The sequence below is a fragment of the Podarcis raffonei genome, chromosome 5 (genome assembly GCF_027172205.1).
Source record: "Podarcis raffonei isolate rPodRaf1 chromosome 5, rPodRaf1.pri, whole genome shotgun sequence".
Taxonomy (NCBI): Eukaryota; Metazoa; Chordata; class Lepidosauria; order Squamata; family Lacertidae; genus Podarcis; species Podarcis raffonei.
This window is the reverse complement of record NC_070606.1, coordinates 10659086-10676913: the sequence shown is the minus strand read 5'-3', so window position 1 is coordinate 10676913 and position 17828 is coordinate 10659086.

The following is a 17828-nucleotide window of genomic DNA, read 5'->3' as shown; positions in this document are numbered from 1 at the left end:
GGGTATAAATAATAAATTATTATTATTATTATCATAGAATCAGGGAATCACTTAATCATAGAGTTGGAAGGGACCGCAAGAGCCATCTAGTTCATGGGTAGGCAAACTAAGGCCCGGGGGCCAGATGCAGCCCAGTCGCCTTCTCAATCCGGCCCGCAGATGGTCCGGGAATCAGCGTGTTTTTACATGAGTAGAATGTGTTGTTCTATTTAAAATGCATCTCTGGATTATTTTTGGGGCCTGTCTGGTGTTCTTACATGAGTGGAATGTGTACTTTTATTTAAAATGCATCTCTTGGTTATTTGTGGGGCATAGGAATTCGTTCTTTTTTCTTTCTTTCCAAAATATAGTCCGGCCCCCCACAAGGTCTGAGGGACAGTGGACCGGCCCCCTGCTGAAAATGTTTGCTGACCCCTGATAGTTCAACTCCCTACAATGCAGAAATCTCTGCTAAAGCATTGATTGCAGGTGGTCATCTAACCTCTGCTTAAAAATCTTGAAGGAAGGAGAGTCCACAACCCCCTAAGAGAGTCCATTCCACTTTCAAACAGCTCTTACCATCAGAAGTTATTCCCGATGTTTCGTCAGAATCTCCTTTCTTGTAACTTGAAGCCATTGGTTTGAGTCCTACCCTCTGGAGCAGGAGAAAATAAACTTGGTCCATCTTGCTTGTGGCAGCCCTTGAGATATTTGAAGATAGCTATCGTATCTCCTCTCAGTCTCCAGTCTTCCAGGCTAAACATGCCCAGCTCCTTCAACCGTTCCTCATAAGGCTTCGTTTCCAGACCCTTGATCATCTTGGTCACCTTCTTCTGCACACGTTCCAGTCACTAAGGAAAATGGGAAATCACTACATTTTGATAAAGATGGAAACAGCAAACTAAAAAAAAAAGATTTCCATTTGCAATAATATAATGAATTGGGGCAATTATTTAAGGAGTCAAGTTGTACACAGCTGGTCTCACCACCTGGTGGCTGTGCACATAAACAGCACATAAACAGGCCTGATGCATATACCACTGTTCACATCTAGGTGTTCCTCCATAGGAAAAGGTACACAGGCCAATGTCCTTGCTCATCTAGTGGACCCCATACACACAACTGATGATGTTAAGTGCATAATTGCAGGGTGTGGGGCTAGTGTCACTGTCAGGGACCGTGCTGAGGAGGGCTGCACTGAGGAAGAATGATGGGAGCCACCCCCTCCCCCTGATCCTGAACCTTCCCAGGAGCAGGAGGACAGTATAGATTTGGAACAGTGGTTTGCAGAGGGGCACAGTTCAGAAGGCAGAAGCTGGGAAATACTGGATGGGGAACAGCTAAGAGAAGAAACACTGGGAGGGAGAGAGAGTTAACAGATACACCGTCTCTGGACAGCATTCCTCCGCTCAGCCCAAGGTCAAGAAGAGCTCAGAAAGTCTCAGAACAGAAAGCAAAGAGGGTACAAACTCAGATTACAAGAGTGACGTAGATTAATAAGGGGGGAGGAGTGAGCCTCAATTGGGAGTACCGCCATTTCTAGGGAGATATGTTCTTTTCTCTCTCACTGTGATTATTAAAGAATCGAACTGGTAAGACGTTCCTTTTGTTTGATCTTCTTGTTTACTGCCACGAGGGAGGAAGCCAAGTTCCCGAAGCCTGACAGTCACTGACTAGAGGATGTGATCCTATTTCCTGCATTCCATGACAACAAGGGCAATCAATTCCCCTATAAAATTCTTATACTAAAGCTATTTAGTATTGTTGTTATTGATTGTTGTTGTTGTTATTATTATTCATAATTACATCTATCCGTTGCTTAAAGAAAACAAAACAAAGTCTCAGAGTGACAAGCAAAAGCGATTTTAAACCAGAAAACTTTAAAACAAACGAACAATTACAAATACGTAAAATATTAATCCAGTACAGTGGTGCCTCCGGTTACGAACTTAATTCGTTCTGCAGGTCCATTCTTAAGCCGGAACCATTCTTAACATGAGATGTGCTTTCGCTAATGGCACCTCCTGCTGCTGCCCTGCCGCCATGCGACTTCCGCTCGCATCCCGGGGCAAAGTTCGCAACCAGGAGCATCTACTTCCGGGTTACCGGAGCTCGTAACCCAAAGTGTTCGCAAGGAGGACGGTACGTAACAAGAGGTTCCACTGTACCACATTAATACAGAAATCTTCTCAGCGGCAGAACATCTGCTTTCAATGCCTGGCATCTCCAGGTTGATTGCTTTCCTGAAACCCTGGAGAGCAGCCAGCTAGTGTCGACTATACTGATGATGATGATGATGATGATGATGAAATAATAATAATAATAATAATAATAATAATAATAATAATAATAATAATAATTTATTATTTGTACGCCGCCCATCTGGCTGCGTTTCCCCAGCCACTCTGGGCAGCTTCCATAGAAACCAAAAATACACTAAAATATCACACATTAAAAACTTCCCTGAACAGGGCTGCCTTAAGATGTCTTCTGAATGTCAGGTAGTTGTTTATCGCTTTGACATCTGATGGGAGGGCGTTCCACAGGGTGGGCGCCACTACCGAAAAGGCCCTCTGCCTGGTTCCCTGTAGCTTTGCTTCTCGCAATGAGGGAACCGCCAGAAGGCCCTCGGCGCTGGACCTCAGTGTCCGGGCAGAACGATGGGGGTGGAGACGCTCCTTCAGGTATACTGGACCAAGGCCGTTTAGGGCTCTAAAGGTCAGCACCAACACTTTGAATTGTGCTCGGAAACGTACTGGGAGCCAATGTAGGTCTTTCAAAACCGGTGTTATGTGGTCTCGGCGGCCACCCCCAGTCACCAGTCTGAGCGAAATGGACCAATGGCCAGGCAACTTTTTGTGTCCCTCCCTGTGGTCTACCTACCCCACTAAAAGATGATCACCACTGCAGGAGGACTGAGCACACACAAATGTCTTAGCTTGGCTCCTGAAGACTGACAAGGTTGGCGGCAGGAGCGTCTCCCTGGGGAGAGCATTCGCCAGGACATGTGCTTGAGCAATCTTATGTGAGGGGTAAACAATGTTTGTGCAATCTTTATTGCAGTGAATGATTTAGGGTTGCTCCATCGCCCATTGCAGCCACAGAGCAAAGGACCCACTTCCCAAAAATTGTTAGCTCAGCAGCTGAAAGTTATTCTCTTGAAGGTGTCCATGGCCGGGTTTAGGTTTGATGAGGCCCTAAGCTACTGAAGAAGAAGAAGAAGAAGAAGAAGAAGAAGAAGAAGAAGAAGAAGAAGAAGAAGAAGAAGAAGAGGAGGAGGAGGAGTTTGGATTTGATATCCCGCCTTTCACTCCCTTTAAGGAGTCTCAAAGCGGCTAACATTCTCCTTTCCCTTCCTCCCCCACAACAAACACTCTGTGAGGTGTGTGGGGCTGAGAGACTTCAAAGAAGTGTGACTGGCCCAAGGTCACCCAGCAGCTGCAGGTGGAGGAGCGGAGACGCGAACCCGGTTCCCCAGATTACGAGACTACCGCTCTTAACCACTACACCACACTGGCTACACCACACTGGCCCCAATACTGAGGGTATTGGGGCTCTTTTTATGTCCAGCTGTCCTTGGTCAACAATAAATTGTCACTGTTTTTTGTGTTGAATATGTGCTATATGGCAATTTATGGACCTAATAGGTATCTAAAGCTATTTGCACATAACAAAATAGGAGCCTACAGAACACAAAACACTGTTGCTCTGTGTAGGTTTTTTATCTTATATTTTGGAAACGTACATCTAGGTTTCTTTCCTTTAATTTTTTGGGGGCCCCCAAGAGATTGGGGCCCTAAGCTACAGCTTGTTTACCTTATACATAAATCCAGCACTGAAGGTGTTTTGTGCCAATAGTGTCCTGCCTCTGACTTCCTGCTCTCACTTGCTTTTACGGATCACGTTCACAACCGGAGATATGACTGTACTGTATTTGCAACATCTTATCCCACCGGTAATTACTCAGCCATTTCCCCCATTAAGTTTCTCTGACCTCAGACTTTTGGGGAAGACAAGCTTTAAAGTCAGGCAAGGTTAGAAGCACATTGCCTGCATATAAAATCAGTTTATTGTGCCAGTTACTTCACAATTTCTACATGCCGAGCACTTGTAGGCCAAATCAAACAATAATACGAGCAATGGGGTATGTGCACAGAGTGTGTGCACTAGCGGGGGGGGGGCGGAGACCATCCATAACAAATGGGTTGATTAAGGGGCTTCAACCCCTGCTGTGGTCCAGATCCAGTGCAGTATACAGTGCTATTCCTGAAACCCTGCCAGCTCTTGCCTGCTACATTAGGGTAGGGAAGTGGATTTTTTTAATATAAAAAAATGCTTTTTATTAATTTTCACACTGAATAAACAAACATACACAATAAGATCACCAAGATAATAAAAGGAGAACTACAAACGAAGATATAATAAAATAAGAAAGCAAACAGAAAGGAGAAAAAATAAGAAAAAAACATACATACAAGCATAAATCCGTAAGTTCTTGCATACGGTCACCATATTCTTTAAAGCTAATTCCTTTTCTTCTCAAACAGACTTCCATCTTCCTCTAAGTGGGTCTATTTTAACTACTTCTTAAACTGCTCCTTTTGTGGATTTTTTCTTTGGCTGTGCCAGCTCCAAGTTATCACAGCTGAACGATCCAAAGATACAGTCCGTATCTAAATCCTCTGGTGTTCTGTCCTGAAATGCCCTGTTTCAGGGGGTTTTTGTCCACCTTCACCATAACTCCCCCCCTCCCTATCCTCTGGGAGAGAGGTGAGAGCGCTGCATCCTAACTGCCCCCCCCCCAAGTCATCGACATCGGGGAGTTGGAACTGGAGGCTTATGAAACCTTTTCAGCAGAAGCACACACATTTCCCCTTACTTTTTAGGAGGGGAAAAGTGCGTCTTATAGAGCGAAAAATATGGTAATCTTTATCAAGGTTTTCTGCAGCTTTTCACAAGCATGGGCTTCATCCTGTGCATAGAAGCCAAATTATAGCTTGTTGGGTTTTCCTTTCTTTCCTGGAATGGGTGGTCCAGCCTGGCCTGTTTGATATGCTGCTACTTCCTTTGACATTTCTTCTCTTTTAATTTCAACCTCCTTCAACTGGGCGAACAAAAACTCAGCGCACACCTCCCCTGAGGGGTGCCATGTCCCATTTCACCCCCCCTGCCCCGAACAAAGCCTTGTTTACTGGGGTTTACACTCTTCTTTCAGGATTTCCCCCTTCATCCATTTGATATACAAAACCCCTTTAAACCTCAGGTCATCTGTGAGCATCTGCTGCGGCCACACATGTTTCTTCAAATGGCTCCCACTCTTCTTTCTTGTTGGAACGGCTTGCAATTGTTCCTTAAATATCTCACCTTTGGAAACTGCCATCCATCTTGGTCTCCCTTCTCTTTCGGTACTTTGGCCACCTCATGAGAAGAGATGACTCCCTGGAAAAGACCCTGATGCTGGGAAAGATGGAGGGCACAAGGAGAAGGGGACGACAGAGGACGAGATGGTGGGACAGTGTTCTCGAAGAGACCAGCATGAGTTTGACCAAACTGCGGGAGGCAGTGGAAGACAGGAGTGCCTGGCGTGCTCTGGTCCATGGGGTCACGAAGAGTCGGACACGACTAAACGACTAAACAACAACAAAGCCATGGAATCTCAGCCAGTAGTTCCTTGAGCTTTCTGAAATCAGCTTTGTTGAGCATTCAGGAGCTGCTACACTGCACGCTCCCATCCCACAAACCTTCAGTGTTATCTGTTTCTAAAAGCTTGCTACAGCTAGGATGCCCGCATCTGTTTGAAAATTAAACCCTCAAAAGATCTCCTGCGCTCTTTCGCAAGCCAAATGGTGTGTTTGTTTGTGTGTGTTTGCTTTTTGTGTTTCGTTCACGGTCTACATTCTCCTCTTGTCCCTATTAAGCAATCAAGCTTCACATCCATTTCTGTAGGTTTATATATATGAGAAAGAACTACATGAGACATACATCTTATTTAATTTTGGGGGTGATACATTTCTGATATGAGATTAATCCCTGAAACAGAATTCCCATAGGAAGTCCCCTTTGGAACTTTCTTGGGCTCGCAGATCTTGCATGGTTCTTGCTAGGGAGAGATTGTGTTCTTCAGGAAAAGCTCAACAGATTTTACAAGCTATGACGCAAGCTACGAAGAATTTTAGCAGTGGTACAACGCAGACAGATTTATGGAAGCTGGAGGAATCAAGGATTAAACCCTCTTCTGGCTGGTGTTAAACAGCCTGATCTTTCAAGCCAGCTGGAAAGGGAGATTGTGGTAATGTCCAACCAAAGAAAATTAATCTATTTTCATAGTGCAGTGCAGTCTAGCGATGACGACAGGCAGCAGTTGTGGAGACAAACAAATGGAGTTTATTGCTTATATGCACAGAGGTCAACAAAAAAACAAGGTTCATGAGGACAGAGGCCCACATGTGTTAATTTTTGTTATATTGGCGGTGGTGGGAACCAGAAAATGGAATGTAAGTAATGTCTTCACTAACTGGGGTGTATTTGGGGACGGGCAGAATCTCTGCTGCGTGGGGGGGACACATCGTGCTCCTTCTAGAGTAGTTCCTCCATCTTTGATCCCCACCCTGCTCTCAGCTCGCATTCGTGGCTCCTAGCGGCCACACCCTGACAAAGAGCTTTGACTGGCTGTCTAAACCAGGTGAGCGTAGCTGATGAGTTAAGGACTTGCCAGTGAGTTAGGGACTTGTCCATCCCCTGCATGTGAAGACAGGATCCGGCAGACTGAGCAGGTGAGACCAATAGTGCGCCCAATGGTCAAGAAGGCGGGGAAAATGAGGGGCAGGTGGGGTTTGTCCACCTGGAAATGTAGCCCATCTAGGAGAAGAAATATTCTGATCCTAAACCTTGCGGATATTCTAATTCTCGGCAAAGGCTTTGGGAGTAAGCCCTGAGGAACAATCCATACTCGCTGCCATGTGGGGCATCTTCAGGAGAAGAAAAGGCCAGAGTGGAGTCCCTAAGGCTGTTGGGTGATGCCTTGCTTAGCTCCTTCCAGAAACTCCTGCAGCCAAGCTGGTGCCAAATGTATTGCTTTCCTTTCCTTTGGACCACATCAGCAAGGCCAAGAGGGGCATCTGGGCATTCCCAGGACTGCCGCACACACTGCCCAGGCTTGCGTCCCAGAGAAGTCACTTCAGTGTTGCTAATGCAGCAAAAACAATGTGGGAGGTAGCAGTTATGAGCTCAACCTGATTGGCATAAAGTACCAGAACTAAAGGTTGCCTTTTATTTTTATTATTATTATTATTATTATTATTATTCACTTTTTCCAATCAATACAAACACCAAACTAAAAAGACACGTACAACAAAAAAACATAATAATAACACAAATTGACAACACAAATTTAAATACAGTAATATCCCTGTGCCTACTCCTTGTTTATCACCACTCTACCCCCCCCCCATTTCCCACTGTTATCCGCCTTGTCACTTAGATATTTGTTCCAAATTTCTTCGTATTTATCCATTCTTATTTTGCGTCGACAAGCAATTCTTTTGTATGTAGATAACCTGTTCATATTATCAATCCATATGCTCAGTGGAATCTTTTTGCGACTCTTCCAATTCATCAAAACAAGTTTTTTTGCTTCGAATATAGCACAATACAACCACTTTTTTTGGCCCTTTGAGATCTTACAAGTTTCTGGAATGTAATTTAGAATTAAATTCAGTTCCCCTAAATAACAACTTCTTTTTATTACTTTTGCTATAAATATCCTCACCTCGCTCCAGAATGGTCTGATCCTCGGGCAATTAATCAACATATGTGTCAGGGAACTGCCATCGGAGAAGCAGGAGGTGAAAGGGCTCACAGAGGCTGAGAGAGACTATTCAGCTGAGGAGGGAACCAGCAGGGGGAGAGGAGGAGGAGTTCCAAGGGAAAGTGAGTCGGAGGGAGGGCTCAGAGACACTTCCAGCGAAAATAGCGGGGAGGTTTCAGGACCTCCCATAGGGACACCTACTCCTCGCCGGAAACTGTCACACCGAGAGTCCAGAAGACGCGTTTCCGTTAAGGAACTTTTATGCTGGAAGAAGTTCCGTAAACGCCCACTGTCCGATTCTACGAGCGACTGATGGAGCCATGCTTAAGGAGCTCCGTCACAGACAGAGGTTTGTGGACTTAGCCAAACTCTGAGGGACTAGGATTTTACGCACAAGCAGCTCACCATCCCATCACAATATGTATCAAGTTCACATTTTTACTCCCACGTCTCCAGCAATTATCTGCACTTGTTACTCCCACATCTCCAGTGGGTATCTCACCGGTCAGATCCCCAAGGACATGCTCTACCAGGAGCTAGATTCAGGTCTGTGTTACAAGGATGTCTGCAAACATGACATGGAGGCTGGCAGTAGCAACCCCCGTCTGTGGAAATCCCTTGCGGATGACTGCTATGACTGGAAGTGGTGTACCCACAGCAGTGACCAGAAGAGGATTGACTGCTGGGAGGATCTCAGAGAGAAGAAACGCCATGGTACAGATGCATCAGCACAACTGGATGCCTTCATCTGCCCCAGCTGCAACAAAACATGTCTCTCCTCTATTGGTTTCTACAGCCACAGCAGGAAATTATGTAGAGGGCAAAGGAAGGAAGAAAGATAAGATGGATCAGGTGGAGGGGTGGAGCAGGTGAATACCTTCTTCTGGAGGAAGTCACAGTGCACCTGATAATGTTAAAAGCTTTGGGGGTAATTTATGGATCTAGCTCTGCCACTGAATGATAGGGAACCACCCAGTTTTCCGGGGTTACCTGCAGCGTCCTGCTCTGAACATCAGCTGTAAAAAGCACAGTAACTTGGAGCAGGTATTTTCAGTAGTGGGAAAGAAACTCCCTTTCATTTCCAGGTGAGGTCAGAAGGCTGGTAAAAGACCTTCCTGTTTTAGAACCACCTTTGCACAGCAATTCCAGGTCTCTGTGTTATCTGTCTATCTTGTTCATCAGTGGTCTTTTCTGTTTTAAACTGTAGTATATTAATCTTTTCTTCTTCTTCTTCTTCTTCTTCTTCTTCTTCTTCTTCTTCTTCTTCTTCTTCTTCTTCTTCTTCTTCTTATTTTGCGGCCTGTCTAGGGTGCCGTTGCAGCCAGATACCATGGTTACAGAAATCCAAGACGGACTCTGCTTTTGCAATATGGTAGATTGCATAATCTTTTCCTGACACAATCATTTCTCCTGATGTGCTTGGACTTCTTCTCTTCATTAACGTCCCTTTCACAAAAACGGCTTCTTCTGAAAAACAATAATAATACTATAAATGCTTCACCAGCCAGTTTACAAACTGTGACTGTCACTCATTCAAACTGCTCTCTGTGTATTTGGCTGAAGTTTTCTGGAGATTTATTCTACTTCCCCCGAAATAACCTTTACTTTCTCTTGCTACTCCTCTAGAGAAAAAGATTAGTGACAGACGGACACCATGTAGTGTAACAGAGGCATCTGCCACCATGATCAGAAACAGGAAATAGAGAGTGATCTCTGACCTGCAAGTCCTTCGGAATATAACACTAGGATCATTCCACAACAGGCTTCACCACACTAAAGCAGAGATAACAGTGTTCAGCTTGTTGATGATAAATTATGAAATCAGTCTGATGAGCTGCACGTTCTTTATGGATTTCCTCTTTCCCTAGAAGCTCTGTATCCTTCAGTCGCACCCCAAACCTATGAAACCCTTTCAGTGAAGCTGAATTGGCACGACAGCATATTTTAATCTTAATTGAAGAGTTAGTTTTCTTTGCCATCTGCTCTTCTAACATTTATGATGGCACAAGGAACATATTTCGCAACCACGTCGGTAAAATAAAGCCTAAGTGACTGAAGTAACGCAATTTTGATTTTGTGCGTCTTCATAAAGAGCGTCATCCAGATGCCAATAAAGCATATTTACTCATTCCTTCAGGCAGAAATGGAAACTTTCTGAAGCTTCGGATGTCACCAGGGCTGTTAATTTATTGCGGCAAAAAAGGTTGTTCATAGGGAAACTTCCACTGAATGTAAAACTATCTGCCGCAGCATGCTAAAAACTAAAGCTTTAAAGTTAAAAATATTGGAGGGCAGAGGCAGCCATCCTTCTTTTCAATCGACTTTGGGGAAACAGATGCTTCCTATGTCTCCTTGTCTGGTTTCTAAGAGCCAAAGCAACACAAGGGAACTTGGTGGCTTTGGAAGAAGACGCGCAGTCAGGCGTTCTCGTTTGAGCAATCATGGGGGGTCAGGAGAAGGAGGGTCTTCCAGGACAGGGTTAGAGGCTGAGAGTCGCAGGGTGAACGCAGACTCAGATAGAGAGGAGTCAGAGGTTGCACTTGCTCCCCATCAGCAGGACCAGGGCTGGATTTAGGTTTGATGAGGCCCTAAGCTACTGAAGGTAATGGGGCCCTTTATATGTCCAGCTGTCCTTTGTCAACAACAAATTGTCGTAGAAAAATTAACTAATAAACTGAAACTGACACGGGGACAAACAGAAGAAGACGCCTTCACCCCGGTATGGCTCCCCTTTATCACATACACAGCCCAACAGGACAATGACAATAATCCACCAACAGCATACAAATCAATATGGCTAACCTGATCCAAAACACACACACACCTCACTCACACACGAAAACAAAGATCACCACAGCCAATCACAAGCAAACAATCACACCCTAGGCCAACCCCAACCTCTCTCACCACCAAAGGAACACAAGTGAACAACACAAGCAAGGCTGACACCAAACTCTACATACATTAAACATAATAGAAACACCGCCACACGACCCCACCCCCATCCATCTTCCCTCTCTCCACCCCCCTTTCTTTTTTCTTTCTTTTTTCTTCTCCCCCTAATGCCTCAACAAATGAAACGGATTTGTAAAAATGTTACATGGAAGAAGAAAAAAATACGAGGCACTACACTTCTGTAAAACAAGAAAATCCTTAATAAAAAATATTTTTTAAAAAAACAACAAATTGTCGCTGTTTTTTGTGTTGAATATATGCTATATGGTAATTTATGGACCTAATAGCTATCAGCTTCTGCCTTCTGGAAGAAGGTACAGGGTTATAAAGACTAGGACTAGCAGCCTGAGAAACAGTTTCTACCCAAATGCAATTTTGGTTTTAAACGCATTGTAAGGAGTCTGTATGGGAGCATATTGTATTTAAAAATGGGGTGCCAGAGTTTTTAGGGGGCTAACCAGGTTGGGATAGCTGGGATAGCAAGCTTGTTGGGTTTGGAATGTCTTATGTAGATTTTTCAATTTCGTTGTTCTGTATGGGACAATGACAATAAAGATTATCGTATTGTAAAGCCATCTGCACATGCAGAATGTAGGCACCCTATATATAGAAATGAGCAAACCAGTGATATTTTAGGGAGCAGGCTAGCAGGCGGGGCCCATTGCTTACATCATAGGAGCCTACACAACACAAAACACTGTTGCTGTATGTAGGTTTTATTTTATTTGTTTTTTATCTTATATTTTGGAAACGTACATCCAGGTTTTTCCCCCTTTAATTTGTGTTGTTGTTTTTCTCCTTGACACCCTGCAACATACCGATGTCTGGGTCTTTTGTTTTCAGTAATATTCCTCCTCTTTTATGCTGTTGTAATATTGCTATTAAGGGACGCGGGCGGAGCTGTGGTCTAAACCACAGAGCCTATGGCTTGCCGATCAGAAGGTTGGCAGTTCGAATCCCAGGGTGAGCTCCCGTTGCTCGGTCCCTGCTCCTGCCCACCTAGCAGTTCGAAAGCACGTCAAAGTGCAAGTAGATAAATAGGTACCACTCCGGCAGGAAGGTAAATGGTGTTTCCATGCGCTGCTCTGGTTCGCCAGAAGCGGCTAAGTCATGCTGGACACATGACCCGGAAGCTGTCTGCGGACAAACGCCGGCCTATAGAGTGAGATGAGTGCGCAACCCCTGAGTCATCTGCAACTGGACCTAACGGTCAGGGGTACCTTTACCTTTAATATTGCTATGAGTTGGGGGTGTAGGTTACTTCCTAATTCCTGGATCCAGTGCCGATTTAACTGCCAGAATAGCCAGGCCAGCTCCCTGTAGAGGAAATGGCCCTCTAAATATGGGCCATTAAGATAACAAAGGAAGTGGTTCTGTGCCAGATGCTAAATGGGTGTTCCCTGCTTCCTCAGCTCAATGGTAGTTAGAAAGACAATGACCAGAGCTGAGAGTTATGTAAACTAGAAGCTGGCAGGCTGCAGGCTGGGCAGCTGGGAGACAGAGCTATGCTTGTTTTCTGTTGGAATCCAATGCTGTCACTATGGGAGAAGCAAGACCCCCTTAGGGTGTTAAGGCTGTGAACCTTTCTATTGTAGGCTCAGTGTAAATAAGCCATATATCACAAAGACACCACAGTCTCTGCTGTGCCTCATTCCCGAAATGAAACATGAGCCCCGGGTAAGCGCATGGAACCTTTGGAGTCTCACATCGCTCAGAGATTGGGGTGCCATGCAGCAATATGTTTAAAATTGGCTTATGTTTAAAATATGTTTAAAATCCTGCTTCGGGCTGTCACTGTCAATGCACTTCATCACACACACACACACACACACACACCCTATTCAGTTCTGAAGCTTTCAGCATTTTAGCTTGAAAGCTCAAATCCAAGACTGCTTTACAGCAGTCAGTGAAAATACATTTACGGAGCAAGAGGATACAAGCAACCTGGGCAGTTAGCAAGTGGTATATTAATTGTTTGGAATTTGATGATTTTTTATGTTGTGTTATCTAAGCTGCCTTGAATTCACTTGGTTAAGCAAAGTGGCGTGAATTTTTTTTAAATTAATGAATACATTCTATGCACATAAGAGCCTCACATTTATTTTAAATTACCCTATTGAATATTTGCAGCCCTTATTTAATTTGTACATGATTATACAAGTTTCCCAACCACTCCTTTATTCAAGTAATCGATAAATGGATAAAAGCTGTTATATAGTAAATATGTTTTGAAATCAGTATTGTCCTGCTATGCCCTTTAAGGGACAGCAAGGGGGTTCTGTGTTTACATATGAATTCCGTAAAAGGCAGGCATGCAATGAGAACTGCCAAGTGATGTGTTAATCTGTTTCAAAGATGTCAGCTGCTGAACAGAATGGAATATAATGGGCAATTTTCCTACTCTGAAAACTAAGAAGTAGGGCAGTTTAGCTTTACCCTATACGCATGGGGAGGGGGGTTGAAATTTCTGGATACTCTGTTGTTTTGCTGGCTTGCTTAATATTCTGCCTCTACATAATTGCTCAAGGCAGCTCACAATATTGATGAAAACAATTTATAAACAAATAAATTAAACTAAATAGACTCAAAAACCGCAAATATTAAAACCAAAACATTAGAAACCACAGTACATTCTTCCTTCCCTCTAACTATAAAGGGTTTCCAAGCAGAGAAGTCCTTGAGAGGCACCTAAAATCACAAAGAGGGAAAGACGTGGGGCAGCCACCAAGAAAGCCCTGCTCCTAATTGACAATTTAGCTTCCCCCAAAGGAGGCATGAAGGGTAGAGAGAGGTCTCAGAGCATTTAAAAGGTGGGTAGGCTCATATCAATAGCTGCACTTTCTAAGATCATTTGGTCAAACTTGTGGAAGGAGTTAAAGATAAGAACCAGCACCTTAAGCGAGACCAAGAAATGGAATGACAGCTAGTTGGCATAAGAACCACCTCCTAGGGGCCAAGGTCCCTTCAGCCTCCTCCAATAAATTATCCCCCCCCCCCCAGTTGATGGGCATTGCCATTCAAATGGTGTGTGCCGCGTCATGTGATTGATTTTGCAGGGCGGGGCTTACCTGCCCCCCATATTTTATTCAAGTTAGCCCCCCAGATATGTTCCCACAAGGCGATGCCCACCAACTACCGAAGCAATCCTTGTATAATAGGCCAAGGAGAAGGTTCTTGGAAATTCTTGTTTAATTTACCAACCTGTTCAGCTCAGGAAATTCATCACTGTTTCCTAGAAGATTACTAAAGGCAGGGTTGCCATACGTCTGGAATTTCCTGGACTACTGTATCCGAAAGCAGTGTCCAGGCCGAAATCAACTAGATATCCAGGAAAATCCATATGGCAACTGATGTTGGCAGTGTCGTTTTTGCTGATTTTCCTAAAAAGTAGCTAAAAAATGCCTAAAGCTCAACAACTTTGCCCCCCAAATAAAACATCAACATGTTTGCAACTCCCCACCCCCAGAAAAAAGGCTCAAAAATTTTGCAAAAAAAAGGCTTTTCTGTCCAGATTTTCACTTTTTGAAATACAGTGGTACCTCGCAAGACGAATGCCTCGCAAGACGGAAAACTCGCAAGAAGAAAGAGTTTTCTGTTTTTCGAGGTGCTTCGCCAGACGAATTTCCCTATGGGCTTGCTTCGCAAGAAGAAAGCCCATAGGGAAATCTCCGGGGACCTCTTTTAAAAGGCTGGCGGTTGGGAGCAAAGACTTTCGCCCACCTCCGGCCTTCAGAAGAGGTCCTGGACCTCTTCTGAAGGCCGGCAGGGGGCAAAAGTCTTTGCTCCCGACCGCCTGCCTCCCCCGACAGCGGAGACTTCTCCGCTGTCCCGGGGCGATCTTAAAATGCTGGCGGGCGGCAGTGAAGGCTTCGCTGCTGCCCGCCAGCATTTTAAAATCGCCCCAAGACAGCGGAGGCTTCGCTGCCGCCCGCCAGCATTTTAAGATCGCCTGGGAAAGCGGAGAAGTCTCCACTGTCCCGGGGGCTTTTAAAATGCTGGCGGTCGGCAGCAAAGCCCTCCTGTCCCCGGAGCTTGCAGGGCGGGAGGTGGGGAGAAGGGCTTTTCTTCCCACCGCCAGCCTTCAGAACAGCCTTCTGAAGGCTGGCGGTGGGAAGAAAAGCCCTTGTCCCCCGCCGGCCTTCAGAAGAGGTCGGGGGACAGACTGTCCCCGGACCTGGTCTGAAGGCGGTTTCCATAGGAACGCATTGATTGATTTTCAATGCATTCCTATGGGAAACCGTGCTTCGCAAGAAAAAAAACTCGCAAGAAGAAAAAACTCGCGGAACGAATTAATTTCGTCTTGCGAGGTACCACTGTATGGCAACCCGACTAAAGGGTTCTGATAATTAACTTCATGGCAAAAGAGTAACAACTCACATTATGCGTACACTGCATTTTACTTCTAGGTTAGGTGTAGAAAAGTCTGCATTCATGCCAACTCAGTTTGCATCACGCGAAGAAACAGCTGAAACAGAGGCCGAAATCCCCTCATAGTGGGGACCTGTACGTGACCAGTGTTTTCTGTCTTAAGCAAAGCGCAGAGAAGTCCCAGTTGGTGGTGGCTTTTATCCCGCAGGGCGATAGTTCATCCTCTTCCTTGCTTAGCTCAAATGAAACAGCTACGGCGATAATGTCCTGTGGAACTAAAACTATACTTTTTCAATTAAGGAAAAACAGCGTAGAGATGAAGAATCAGAGGAAGGGAATGCTGAGCTCTGCCTCTCTCTCAAATTCCGTGTTTGTGAACACACGTCTGCTGGGAGAACAGTTTGTGTAAAGAAGGAGCCATTTCTGTGATAAAAGAGTACATGTCTTTTCCAGCAGCTGGAAATCAGGGAGCCAGATGCGAATGCCATGTAACTTGGCAACATGAACATTCGCGTACACATTCATAATTTTTAAATAAATAAAAAAAATCCATTTTCAGGTCGCAGTCTTTGTATTTAATTCCCCCGCCCCCATTACTGCTTGCTCTTTGGCAATTCATACACAATAAGAAGGGATCAGGGACGCGGGTGGTGCTGTGGGTTAAACCACAGAGCCTAGGACTTGCCGATCAGAAGGTCAGCGGTTCGAATCCCTGCGATGGGGTGAGTTCCCATTGCTCGGTCCCTGCTCCTGCCAACCTACCAGTTCGAAAGCACATCAAAGTGCAAGTAGATAAATAGATACCGCTCCGGCGGGAAGGTAAACAGCATTTCCGTGTGCTACTCTGGTTCGCCAGAAGCAGCTTAGTCATGCTGGCCACATGGCCCGGAAGCTGTACGCCGGCTCCCTCAGCCAATAAAGCGAGATGAGTGCCGCAACCCCAGAGTCGGCCACGACTGGACCTAACGGTCAGGGGTCCCTTTACCTTTAAGCAGGGATTAGCAACAGCATACTCAACACCATTCAGTGGGCCCAAGGCATTTTGCCGCCTGGACGATTTGTTAACTTCCTATGTCTTTAATATCCTCCTTTCTCCTTGAATGCAGTGCCAATCGCGGCGGAGGAAGGGGGTGCGGTGGGGGTGGTCTGCCCCGGGTGTCACCACTGAGGTGGGTGACAACATGCCAGGCGACCCTCACTGCGGGGCTTGCAGCGCACCTGAACCACACATCTCTCTTGGGAGTGACACGGTGGCTTGGGTGCCTGCAGGCTCCGTGCTGCGCCAAACGGTCCGCCCGCCAACTTCCCCCCAGCTGTAGGGCAGCTGACTGGGAGGAGGCAGGCAGACTCCTCGGAGGCCCCACAGAGCGTCCTGCCTCAGCTGGCCCCGCCCCATGAATTGCTGGCCACACCCCTGGGCGCAGGGCAGGTGCGCCATCCTAGGCGCCCAATCGGCTTGCTCTGCCACTGGTACCCAAATCAAAAGAACTGTGCAGTACTTTCTCACTTAGCCTTGGTTGCTATCTTGATTATAATTATTATTATTATTATTATTATTATTATTATTATTATTATTATTATTATTGCAGTCACACAAGCTGGGACAGGTATACTCTTAACATATCTTTAAGTTAAATGGGAAAGAAGAAAAATGCTTAAAGGTACAGTGGTGCCTCGCAAGACGAAAAGAATCCGTTCCGCGAGTCTCTTCGTCTAGCGGTTTTTTCGTCTTGCGAAGCAACCCTATTAGCGGCTTAGCGGCTTAGCGCTATTAGCGGCTTAGCGGCTATTAAAGGATTAGCGGCTTAGTGGCTATTAAAGGATTAGCGGCTTAGAGGCTTAGATAGGGGGGGGGGCGAAAAAAATTTGCAAGACTCGCAAGATGTTTTCGTCTTGCGAAGCAAGCCCATAGGGAAATTTGTCTTGCGAAGCAGCTCAAAAAACGGAAAACCCTTTCGTCTAGCGGGTTTTTCGTCTTGCGAGGCATTCGTCTTGCGGGGCACCACTGTATCTAAAGAAGTACAAGGGCATGGAACACTTTCACATGTTTTCTCGTTTTAACAGTTAAGCCAGACCCTAGAAATTAGGTTGGAATGAAGTGATTTTGCTTCTTCTGCTCTGGATAAAGTGGGGAAATCTATCAAGCTTCCAGGACGTGCAAAATCACATCAGGACAGAAAAAAGGTTAGTCTCTCTTTTGTCAAGTTGCTAACGATCGATAACAGTAAATCTGCCTTCTTGTCTCCATAGGTCTTGGGAATCTTAACATGCAAAATGCCAGCTGCAAAGAATATACTGCATTCTTAATTACAGGTTGTGTGTTGCACCCCAAAATCAGATGATTTTGTAACATATCTCAGCATCAATACATTAATACAGTATTTTTGCCACCTAGTGGTAACTACCAGTAGCTTAGATAAATATTTTTAGCATCTCCACCTTTATGGAAAACATAGGATACGTGGCAAGATCCTGCCAAAGTTCAGTATTTTTTTCAGACAAGCTTCAGGACCGCCACACGATCCATCACTCAGAATCAAACGAAACCATTTCTTAGCTGACTCTGGGGTGTAATGATAACTAGTTCCACACTTCCCGATATAAAAGGACTAGTAGGGAGTGACTGGGCTGCCTGGGGAATTTGTAGAAAGCAAGAGACATTTGAGGGTTTTGTTTTTTGTTTCCAACAGGTAGTATAATTTGCAAGTTTGGACTGGTC